The sequence below is a fragment of the Lissotriton vulgaris genome, chromosome 1_2 (genome assembly GCF_964263255.1).
Source record: "Lissotriton vulgaris chromosome 1_2, aLisVul1.2, whole genome shotgun sequence".
In the NCBI taxonomy this organism is placed as follows: domain Eukaryota; kingdom Metazoa; phylum Chordata; class Amphibia; order Caudata; family Salamandridae; genus Lissotriton; species Lissotriton vulgaris.
The window spans coordinates 170236624-170248756 of record NC_141686.1 but is presented as its reverse complement, the minus strand read 5'-3'; positions in this window follow the sequence as shown (position 1 = coordinate 170248756).

Genomic DNA, 12133 nt, shown 5'->3' with positions numbered 1-12133 from the left:
AGGATGGGTAATAGTTTAATTTACTATCCAACACCTTCCCTACTATCCATGGGGACTGGAGTTGGAATAGTAAATTAAACTATTCACTATCCAGCACCCCCCAACGCAAGTCGTTGTAACGACTTGCGTTGAAAAACCTGCGTTGTAAAAGCATGCGTGGTAAAAGAACGCATTGTAACAACGTACATCCAGAAATCTTCAAGGATCTGGACCAGAGCTTATCCCAAAGGGAGATGGGCCAAGTACATCCCAGATCTGTTTCCCAGGAAAGTTCCAATTTGGATTTAAAACGGTCCGGATTAGGAGAAGAAAAGAACTTATAAATAAGAGACGCTTTAGGAAGAGTAGTGAGCAGAGCAAGAAGATGATGAGGGGTGGTAGGAGAAGTCGAAGAAGGAAGAGAATAATAACGATCAAGAATGATTTCCATAAAGAGAGTATATTTCTGTAGAAAGGAACGAGGACAATTAAATTTAAGTTGAAAACGAGGAAAGGAACAAGGCGCTACACCATCGAAGAGTTGACGGATCCATATGAGACCCTTAAGTCTCCATGAAGTCCAAGAAATAGGTCTATATGTAAAAGAATAAGTGAATTATACCAAATGGGTGAATGTAAAAAGGATTCGCATGAAATAAACGAAGTAGAGAATAAAGGTTTAAGAAGAGAAGATGTATGCCTAAACAATGGAAGCAAATCATAGGGGAATATAGAGGAGAAACACACTATTTCCTCAAAAGAAAAGGGTAATAAAAAGGATCGTTCAATACAGAGCCAAAGAGGAGAGAAAGGGGAAGTCTCCGAGGAGAGCCAACGTGAAGCTTGGCGAAGAGAAAAGGATTTGTGATATAAGCGAAAACCCGGAAAATTAACACCACCATTCGATTTAGGTATGCGAAGAGATAAAAGTGAAAGTCTAGATTTTTTATTATTCTAGAGGAATTTTGAGATAGAAGAATCAATACGTTTGAAATATAGAGCAGGAATATTTACAGGCAACATAGAAAGAGTATAAATAAGAATAGGAGCGATCATCATCTTAATGGAATCAAGACAACCCCACCAAGAAAGAAAAGTGGGTTCCAAGAAGAAAATAACTGATTAATACGAGAGAGAACAGCAGACATATTTAATTTAACCGATGAGGAAATAGAATTGGAGAACCAGATACCAAGATATTTAATCTTAGTTCTATTCCAGGCAAATCCAGTGGAAGAAAAGAAGTGAGGGAGACAAAACTTAGTCAGAGGGAGAATTTCTGTTTTTGTCTGAGTTGATTTTATAACCAGAAACAAGGGAGAATGCCTCGAATTAAGATAATAAAGGAGAGATGGTTGATTCCAGGTCTGAAATAAACAAGAGGATATCATCGGCATATGCAGAAAGTTTTAATTGATGGTCACCATAGGGAAAACCGGAAATGGAGGCATTCTGTTGAATGAAGGACAAAAAAGGTTCAAGGGCCAAAACAAAAAGAAGTGGAGAAAGAGGGCAACCTTGACAAACTCCTCTTTGAAGAGTAAAAGAAGAAGAGAGTTGGCCATTCACTAGAACAGAAGCTTTGGGTGAAGAATATAGTAAAGAAATAAGAGAAATACATTTGGAGCCGAAGCCATGCCACTTAAGTGAAGCAAATAAAAAAGAGCAATCAACTCTGTCAAAAGCCTTCTCAGTATCGACAGAAAAAGCAGCTAAAGGTATGGAAAGAGAGGGGGCTTTATTTAAAACATTCAGAAAAAGACTGGAATTATCAGAAGTAAGCCCCCTTTAATAAAACCGCATTGCTCCGTTCCAATAAGATGGGGCATAAAGGAATCCAAACGCAGGGCAAGTAATTTAGCAAAAAGCTTATAATCAACATTGACTAGTGAAATGGGACGATAATTCTTACAAAGCTTAGGGTCACGACCTTCTTTCAGAATGAGACAGATGGTGGCATCTTGAAAGGTACCTGCCACTGTACCAGAGGAAAAAAGGATTGAAAAAGAAAGAGAAGTTTGGGTAATAGAAGATCAGAAAAATGCTAATAAAACTCCACAGGGAAACCCTCGGGACCAGGAGTTTTACCCTTAGTAAGGGAAGATAGAGCCGTGGAATGTTCATGAAGGGAAAGATCAAGGTCAAGAGTTGAAAAATCAAGTTGAGATGTAGATGGTTTAGGTAACTTATCAAAGTAAGAATGAAGCATAGAAGGAGTAGGAGGGGATTATGGAGTGTAGAGTTGTTGATAGAAAAGTTGAAACTGGTCAAGAATATGTTGATCAGTATGAAGAAGAACATTGTCAGGGGAAAAGATGGATTCAATGGAAGTACGGTCCTTACGAGATTTAAGGTAATTAGCCAAAAGTTTTCCAGATTTGTTACGACTTCCATAATAACGCGCACTACTACGGAGAAGAATTGAGGAGGCATTATCCGTGGTAAACTTATTGAAAGAAATCTTAGCACGTAAAAGTTCTGGGGACATACAGTTGTCAGAAGAGGTATAGAATTGATGTTCTAATTGTTTAATATATGCAACAGAAGACTTACATTTCTGAAGAAATTGTTTCTTCTTCCTAGAGACAAAATCAATTATAAATCCTCTTGCAGAAGCTTTAATAGAATCCCAGAGGATGTAAGGAGGGATGTCGGGAGTAGAGTTAGTCTGAAATAAATCGTTAGTAAAAGTATGAAATGAAGAAGAGAAAATAGGGTCAGTGAGAAGAGCAGAATTAAAGGGCCAGCGAGAGGGCTTGGGATGGGTAGGAAGTAAATCAATATCAGTTATAATGGGAGCATGATCCAAGATAACAATAGGTTCAATAGAGGAAGATAAAATATTTTGAGTGAGAGACTGAGAGAGAAAAATATAGTCTAATCTAGAGGAAGAAGCATGAGGGTGTGAGAAAAAAGAATAATTTAGAGTATCTGGATGCGTGAGTCTCCAAGAGTCAGAAAGATGGGTTTGAAGTATAGTGTTCAAGAATTGTTTATGAGGTTTGTGGAGAATGAAGCGAACAGTGGATTTGCGATCAAGGAATGGATCTACAATCTGATTACAATCTCCTCCTAAAAGAAAAAAGTCATCATTGTGTTGTATGCATTTGCTTGTAATTAAAGGCCAAAATAAACAATCAGGTTGAGTAGGACCAGAGACGTTAAAAACAGTTAAAGAAATTGAGTTAACTAGCAATTTAACCAAAATCCATCTCCCTTTCGAGTCTTTTTCTTCCATTAATACTTTACATTTCAATTTTTTATGAATTAAAATAGCAACTCCATTTTTTTTATTAAAAGAAGGGGAAAATAACACAGTACCCACCTAATTTCTTTTTAACTTAAGGGATTTAATATCATTAAGGTGAGTCTCCTGTAAAAGAACAATATCAGGAGTATAGGAGGATAAATGAGAAAGTACTCTCTGCCGTTTAATGGGGTTAATAAAACCTTTTACATTCCAAGAGATAACTCTAAGTTTGCAAACAAGATAAATGTGATAACATTAAAATTTGCGAAGAAGTATATACACATCATAAAGCCGAAATAAGAAAACAACAAGAAGCCAGAAAGAAGAAAGCAGGATCAAAGATAAAAGAGAATGAGAAAGGAAAGGAAATAAAGGAGGTAAAAAAGAGAGAGGAAAAATAGACGGTGCATAAAAAAATGAAAGGAAAATTGGAGTAGATAAAGAAGGAATGCAAATAACATCAGAAGAGGGATAAGGTGAAAGAAAAGCAAAGGAAGGGAAAAGAGCAAGGAGGAAAAAGGTGAAAGAGAAGAAGAGACAGTACATATCCAAAAGGATGACTGAAGTGAACATACCTGAAGAGGAAAACAAAAGGAGAAATGGGGTAATGGTGACACTCAACAAGGCGAACCACTCGAAGAACAGCAGTCCAACCGCACCAGGAGACAAATAGGAAGCCAAGGGATAGGAGCCACACAAATTAAAGGGATCAAGGGACACAAACTTACGTCGGGATGTCTGAATACAAATAAGGAGAAGAAAACAAAATTAGGAGAGAGCAATACAATGGAAACAACAAATAAACATATATAACAGGATGTTAAAAAAAATAGAAAATCTCATATTGAATCTGAAAAGAGACACCAAAGGAAACCTGTAAGAAGAAACAGGAAAACAAACAAATGTAAATGCCGAAATAATTAACCATTAGGAGGATTAGAGGTATCCATGCTGGTGTTAGACTGAATATGAATGAAGTTCTTAAGTTCATTAGGATCCAAAAAGGTCCAAGTACGATTCTGATGAGTAACCTTGAAGGTGCATGGATGGAGTATCTAGCATCAAGAGCTCTCAATGGAGCGCGAAGATTCAGGAATTCCTTCTGTCGAGTTGCAGTAACATTGGAGACATCTTGAGAAATAAACACTCTCTGACCAAGCCAGGACACTTGACGTTTGGCTCTTGCTGCAGAAAGGACAGAAAGTAAGTCTGTAAATTTCAAGAAGAGAATAATGACTCCACGTGGTTTTGACGAAGTAGATGAACGAGGACCAATTCTGTGAGCTCTCTGAATACTAAGAGAAGTATAGGAGGCATATCTAGTAATTTTGGAAGAAAAGAAGTGAAAAAAGTCACAGGATCATCACTCTCCAGTGATTCAGGCAATCCATAAATTTGAAGGTTGTTTCTCCTGTTCCTATTTTCCAAATCCTCCATATGTTGTTGAACTAACTGGACAGACTTTTCCAAAGCAGAGATACGTTGAGAATTGGTTTGAATTTCTGTAACTTGTTGGTCCACAGAGGTAAGTCTGCAGTCCATGGAAGACCATTTTTCCTTCAAGAGCTGCATATCACTACTAGTTTCCTCTACAAATGGTCGTAAAGCGCAAATTTCCTCCAAAATTAGCTCCATAGAGATAGCAGTGGATGATTTATCAGGAGATGGAGGGTCATGTTTTAAGCATTTAGTCGATGTGGTAGGAGGAGAGGCTTTGGTAGATGTAGAGTGAGTAGAGGAAGAGCGATTAGATGTTACGCCAGCCATTTGTATCTCAGCAATTGGAGAATCTATGATTAAAGAGTTTGACACTTGGGCAGAGTTGGAAGGCACAAAAACTAATTTGGGGTTACGCAGTTTGCCCATAGACGTAAAGTATAGTAAATGTGGTCCAAAACACAGAGCAGTGAACAAAGACAAAAAAATTAAAATAAAGAATTAAACTGCAACAAAATGTCAGAGGCAACTCAGTTATCTGTAGAGCAGCACACAGAAGAAGGATGTTCACTGAGGAGATACAGTAGCAAATTTCGATATTGAACCAAAATTTTACATCAAAGAAACATACATGAGGCTCCTGAGGTGATGAATTGAAACAGAAGGTGCACAGATACTTACAAAGGCATCATTGTTGAGGAGAACTTAATATTATAACCAACAATAGGCAAAACATTCTGTAAAGTGTTAATGATAATACAGACAATATCGAGGAGGTTAAAAAGCAGCATGAGCAGAGGCACCAGCATATGCAGAGCTTATACTAAAAACGCGTTAAGACCTTCACATTTCGACAAATTCACTTGTGCTGTGAAGAGATTCAAAATGGCGGCTAATGTCACTGAGGAGATGCAAGTGAAACAATATGAATTGCGACGTGCTGGAAGTTCAAAAATGGTCTCATCCTGTGTTCCAGGCTATCCGCTACACACCGCTGTTGACAGAGACCCAAATCCACAATAATAACGTGAATAAATTATTGAAGAAACAGTCAGCGCGGCAAAGCTATTCCCTCAGACAGTAACCATGAATAGCGCTGAAAGTGTGCCCGAACTGCACTATTTCTTATGTAAAAACATTTGCACTTATCAGCAGGGGTGCTCAACATTTAACATAAAGCCCAGGCGCTTGTCATCTCAGCAGATTATTTCAGTAGGTTATTTCGCAATACAAATAACCTTCCAAGGGGCTGTACTGCGTTTTGTGCACTACTGGACTGCACACAGGACTATGGAATTCTGCCCACATTGCACATGAGTACACCGCCGTCAGTAAAATAGGAGCTGACATTCAGCACAGGACGTATATAGAAATAGAGCTAGAGCTGCACAGCATTATATAAGATCAAGTTCAGCAAGTTCAGCAAGGTGTCTCACATGTAAAGCGGATTTCAGCAGCAGAACCGGTCTTCATGGGCGAAATCCGTCAAAAGTCCGACATAATCACTCGCGCTGAGGAAAGCTGTAAAATGGCGGCTAGTGATGCTGAAGGAGACGCAATTAAATAAAATAAGATGCAGCACGGCGCGCTGGTGGCTTGAAAACAGCCTCACCCTGTGGTCCAGGAATTCCGGTGCATTTCGCTGGTAACAGGAGCCCACAACCACGACAATGACGGGAAAAAGATGTTAAGGAAAAGGCCGGTGCGGCTGAGCTATTCCGTCAGGTGGCTATCCTGATCGGTTCCCAAACCACGCCCTCACACCCAGGGCTTTAAGTGGGAAGAAAAAACTGGGGGGTCTCTCAAAGGGGTATGGCCAATGTAATTAAGGGGTGGCTTTAAAAAAAGGTAAGCTAAAAATCTGTTCTTAGCATAGTTTGCCGCCCGACTTGTATTTTGTTTCTGTCATTTGATGTAGATATATGATACAACAAGTAACATCACACCTACAACATGTCAGGACTATTGGCTATGTCAGTGGTTGTTAGTTACATAAGATAAATAAGCAGCAACTATGGCTTGTATGTAATATTGAAAAAGCTTCCACTTAAAGCCTTGGTGACACCACGACAATCTTGCAACTCCTGAGTTACAAAAAGAGAAGGGAAATCCAGAGAGAAAATGTCTCTCTATAATTGATTTCCCTTCCCCTACAGCACTCACCTGGATGACGTCATACCGTAACTTCTCCACTAATGAGAAGTGAGCAGTGTGAGCAGCGCACATGATGTGCCTGCTGTCACTGCAGTCCGGAAAAAAATGGACTGCCTGCGCCAGTGTACAAAACAGAGACCCATTTCGAGCTCCCCTTTAAAAAACTGCCGGTGCTCAGCACCGATGAGTCCTGGTTCACTTAAAATAGTTTGACCAGACGTCCCGGTTTTCCCTGGACGGTCTCTGTTTTCGGAGCAGTGTCCCGGCGTCCAGACACTTTGCTCTAAATTACCGAAATGTCCTGTTTTTTGTGTGCAGTTAAACAGATAAATATCCCGTTTTTTAAATAGTGTCTCGCATCAAGACACTATGGAAACAAGCATTGGCATGGCCAATAGGTCTTGCCACTGGGACCTTATAAGTGTTTAGCCATGCAACAGTTGATGTTGCATAAAGGATAATATGCTGGATAACTAAACACTTATAAGGTCCCAAAGGCGAGACCTATATGCTACGCCAATGCTTGTTTTCAGTCTTTTCTGTGTAAAACCTTCCTCATATTGAAGTGGTTTTGCAGTGACTTGGCTGTCATACCACTAAAGGTAATCCAAAACCTCTTTAGTTACGGAAGTAATGTATAGCATTACCAGAGCTAGAGGAATTAACCAGTTCTTCGTGCGCCTTGCAGACATACCACGTGCTCTAAGAATGCAGCCACCTCAGCCTCGCGTGCAGGAGGAACCGTTGCATATCTTTACAAGACAGACCGCCCTGCTTCCACCTCTGGAGTATGCACATCATGGCAGCACCAAACTATAGGCCCTGTACTTAGGTGAAGGGACACTGGAGGGCTTGTTCTACATTCCCTGCTGCTATCCCAGCACCTTCATCCTGGAATCAAAAGTATTTACGCCTGAATGAGGAATTACACATAGACCCAGGAACACTGCGTCCAAACCTGCATGGTTTCCCTTCGTAGGGTGGCGGGGGGAGGGGAAGGCTGGAATTACAGGCTCCAACCTGAACACATCTACCATTTGCCTGGAGCAGCTGCTGTATCCTCGGTGGCGGGCAGGACTCCGGTTGTATGTCACTCAACGGGCAGTAAAGCTCTAAAGGGCTTGTCCCGAAGGCACTGGTGTCTGACAGCAGGAATTTCTGCTAGGCAGGGGGAAGGTCTAGGGGTTGTGTCTATTACGGTTGTGTACAACAGTGAAATGAAGAGCCTGGAGGTGTGCATGCTGTGTACGTGCATCTGGGCAGATATGCAATCGAGTGCGTGCTGGCAGGGTACGCGGGTGTGCAAGATTTAGTTAGTAGGGAAGCAATTTGAAATAGCCCGCCCGGGGACTGACGAGGAGGGAGGGGGAGAAAGGAGGGAGGGGTAGTGAGAGAAGGGGGTGGAGGGTCACTCTATCCTTGCTTGTTATATGTAATGTTTATCCTGCTCTCAAGTACACATGTTGTTTCCACAACGTTTATGTGGAGAACTTTTCACCCCATGCGTAAATAGTTGCAGAGCTGTAATGAGTGTAATGTTTTCTTATGTGGTGTAATATGTTCCTCTTTTGGAAACAGATCTGTCTTTTTTTAACAGAGTGCATAAATAATGTTTACATCGCACCCCTAAATATTTTCAGACTTTTTCATGTACATGTTTATCTGCTATGTAAAGAGTCCGACTTTTAAGTAGTGATGTTACTATGTAGGCAATTTTACTCCGTCCGCCTGATCTCGGTTAACACTGAAATGAAATTTCCACAGGGCTCATCAATATTTCCTAAGGTTTTCAGTAATGTTTACTTTGTGCGCGGGATCAATGTCCCATTTAAAATGAGCCATGTAGTAGACAGTAGAGTCTGCCATGAAGCCCATGAGGAGGGACGGGGAGAAGGGAGGGGGAGAAGGGAGGGGGTAGTGAGAGCAGAGAGCAGGGGGTGGAAGAACATGGAATTAAAAGTGATTTGCACGCTGTAAGGGTTGTAAGGCTTAATGAGCCGTGATCGAAAGCCAGATGGCAGCTGTGCGCGTGCACGCACGCCTAACCGCATGCTTGAGGCCAGCAAAAGGGGGTGGTCGGACTTTTAAAAGCCCACTTACTAAATGTCTCGTCAGAGCAGCGCATGCGCTGGCTCAGGCGAGACCTAAAAATTAGACAGTTCTCTGCTTACTTCACACAGGTGCTGAGACGGGTCTCTAGTGGGTTCTCCGTTTTCGGCCTCAGGATGAAAAAAAAATCTTACAGCTGCAGCAAAATCACCCTTCACTGCCTCCAAAGAGACCCGTTATAATTCTTTCACAGTTTCTTCATTCCAGAAATGAAGCATTTTCAATGTTATGTACAACAAAGCCTAGGTTGTTGCTTATTTATCTTATGCAGCTAACAACAACTGACAAAGCTAATAGTCCTGGCTTGTTGTAGGTGTAATGTTACATGTTGTATTATTTATCTGAATACAATGACAGAAGCAGCTAATTTTTCAGGCGGGACATTGTGGTAAGCATAGATTTTTTAGCTTATGCGTTTTAGGCCACGCCCTTAATAACATCGCCCACGCCCCTTTGAGAGACCATGCCCGTTTTTTCATCCCACTTAAAGCCTGGGTAGTTCTGTCATGCCACCTGGTTTTTGTAGAGCGCTGTATGGGACTTCAGCGCGCTGCCTTGTGTGGGAGTGCTGGGAGGGCACAGACTGCATAAGTGGTTGAAGGGAGTGTGGGGCGAATCGTCAGGTGTCGTGCCGAGTGATGATGTGGTCCAGTTACTGCAGCCTCCAAGCCTGCTCGGTGGTATTTCTACTACATATGAAAGCCCTGTGTGACGTAAGAGCGGGGAGACGTCTGAGGTGCAGATGTCTCATGGGACATGGTTGGGTGAGATACACAAGGTCAGAGGCTAGCTCTGCTTGCTGTGACCTACAACAAGTCTATGCTGTAGTACCCATCTCCGCTCTACTCAGACCATCTACCTGGGAGGAAGCTGGGCGTTGGACAGGTCTACCAGACAACGAGAAATGCTGGCTTGCAATTGGACATTAACTGCCCCCTGAAAAAAGGCACTACCCAAATTGCACTCTAGGAAATGTTATTGAGCACTAGGATGTCATGGGTTTTATCACAGCAAAGAAGGGATACATACACAGTGCCTAGAGGTATTTTTAAAGCTTCTCATCAGGAGACACTTATATACAACAGCAGCGTGCACAGAGCGGACATCACCAGTAACATACTACATCTATTTTAGAGTTAGCCTTGTACCTGAGAAATGCCACTATCCCCATCCACCCACCCTTATTTCAAAGGCACATACACCTCAGAGGCACAGACATGTCTTCTCTCAGCCCTCCTCTCATCTCTAAGGCACAGACAGCCTTCTCTCATCCCTACCCTCATCTCAGAGACACAGACATAACTACATTATCAATGCTTCCCGCATCATAGTGCCTTTTGTCTCCCTTTCTCTTTCGTCCTCCCCTTCCCTTTCCCTTCCCCTTCTCAACTTCTGACATGGGACAAGCTTTTTAGCTATTTTTAGGTCAAGCCTAGCCCAGCGCGCATACGCTGCTCTATGGGAGGCTTCTTGTGAACACTCTAAACTTCTCCGTGTGGGTCTGACTCCTCCCACACATTGGATTGGCCTTTGCGTGTGTCTTTGAATAATGAATATTTACAACAAGGGGTGGTGAGGGACAGAGTCTCTGAATTAAGCAGAAAGCTCTCACCCAGTCAAGAGATCAGGGCTAAATCCAACACCGTTTTGTAGCTCACTGCACCATCCCAGTTTCAGAACCTGGCTGTATGCAAATTAGTCTGTTCCTGTCCCAGTGCATGATGGGAACAGGGCAAACCAAACTACAAAAGCCAATTCTTACACTGGGAAGGAAACAAGCTCCCGGGGACCGGTTTCTGGCATTACAGCCGTCTTCGGCCCGGTTTGCTTGAATCCTGATGGTGCAATGAGCAAGGGTCTCACATCTGAGAATACCCTTCCACGCTTAGGGTGGACAAAAATATTTACAACAAGGGGTGGTGAGGGACAGAGTCTCTGAATTAAGCAGAAAGCTCTCACCCAGTCAAGAGATCAGGGCTAAATCCAACACCGTTTTGTAGCTCACTGCACCATCCCAGTTTCAGAACCTGGCTGTATGCAAATTAGTCTGTTCCTGTCCCAGTGCATGATGGGAACAGGGCAAACCAAACTACAAAAGCCAATTCTTACACTGGGAAGGAAACAAGCTCCCGGGGACCGGTTTCTGGCATTACAGCCGTCTTCGGCCCGGTTTGCTTGAATCCTGATGGTGCAATGAGCAAGGGTCTCACATCTGAGAATACCCTTCCACGCTTAGGGTGGACAATAATATTTACAACAAGGGGTGGTGAGGGACAGAGTCTCTGAATTAAGCAGAAAGCTCTCACCCAGTCAAGAGATCAGGGCTAAATCCAACACCGTTTTGTAGCTCACTGCACCATCCCAGTTTCAGAACCTGGCTGTATGCAAATTAGTCTGTTCCTGTCCCAGTGCATGATGGGAACAGGGCAAACCAAACTACAACAGCCAATTCTTACAATGGGAAGGAAACAAGCTCCCGGACACCGGTTTCTGGCATTACAGCCGTCTTCGGCCCGGTTTGCTTGAATCCTGATGGTGCAATGAGCAAGGGTCTCACATGTGAGAATACCCTTCCACGCTTAGGGTGGACAAAAATATTTACAACAAGGGGTGGTGAGGGACAGAGTCTCTGAATTAAGCAGAAAGCTCTCACCCAGTCAAGAGATCAGGGCTAAATCCAACACCGTTTTGTAGCTCACTGCACCATCCCAGTTTCAGAACCTGGCTGTATGCAAATTAGTCTGTTCCTGTCCCAGTGCATGATGGGAACAGGGCAAACCAAACTACAAAAGCCAATTCTTACACTGGGAAGGAAACAAGCTCCCGGGGACCGGTTTCTGGCATTACAGCCGTCTTCGGCCCGGTTTGCTTGAATCCTGATGGTGCAATGAGCAAGGGTCTCACATCTGAGAATACCCTTCCACGCTTAGGGTGGACAAAAATATTTACAAAAAGGGGTGGTGAGGGACAGAGTCTCTGAATTAAGCAGAAAGCTCTCACCCAGTCAAGAGATCAGGACATGAGTCCCTTTCTCACTGCTCCATCAGGATTCAAGCAAGCCGGGCCGAAGACGGCTGAAATGCCAGAAACCGGTCCCCGGTAGCTTGTCTCCTTTCTGGTGAAGAATTGGCTTGGTAGTTTAGTCTGCCCTGTTCCCATGATGCACCGGGCCAGGGACAGACTGATTTGCATATAGCCAGGTTC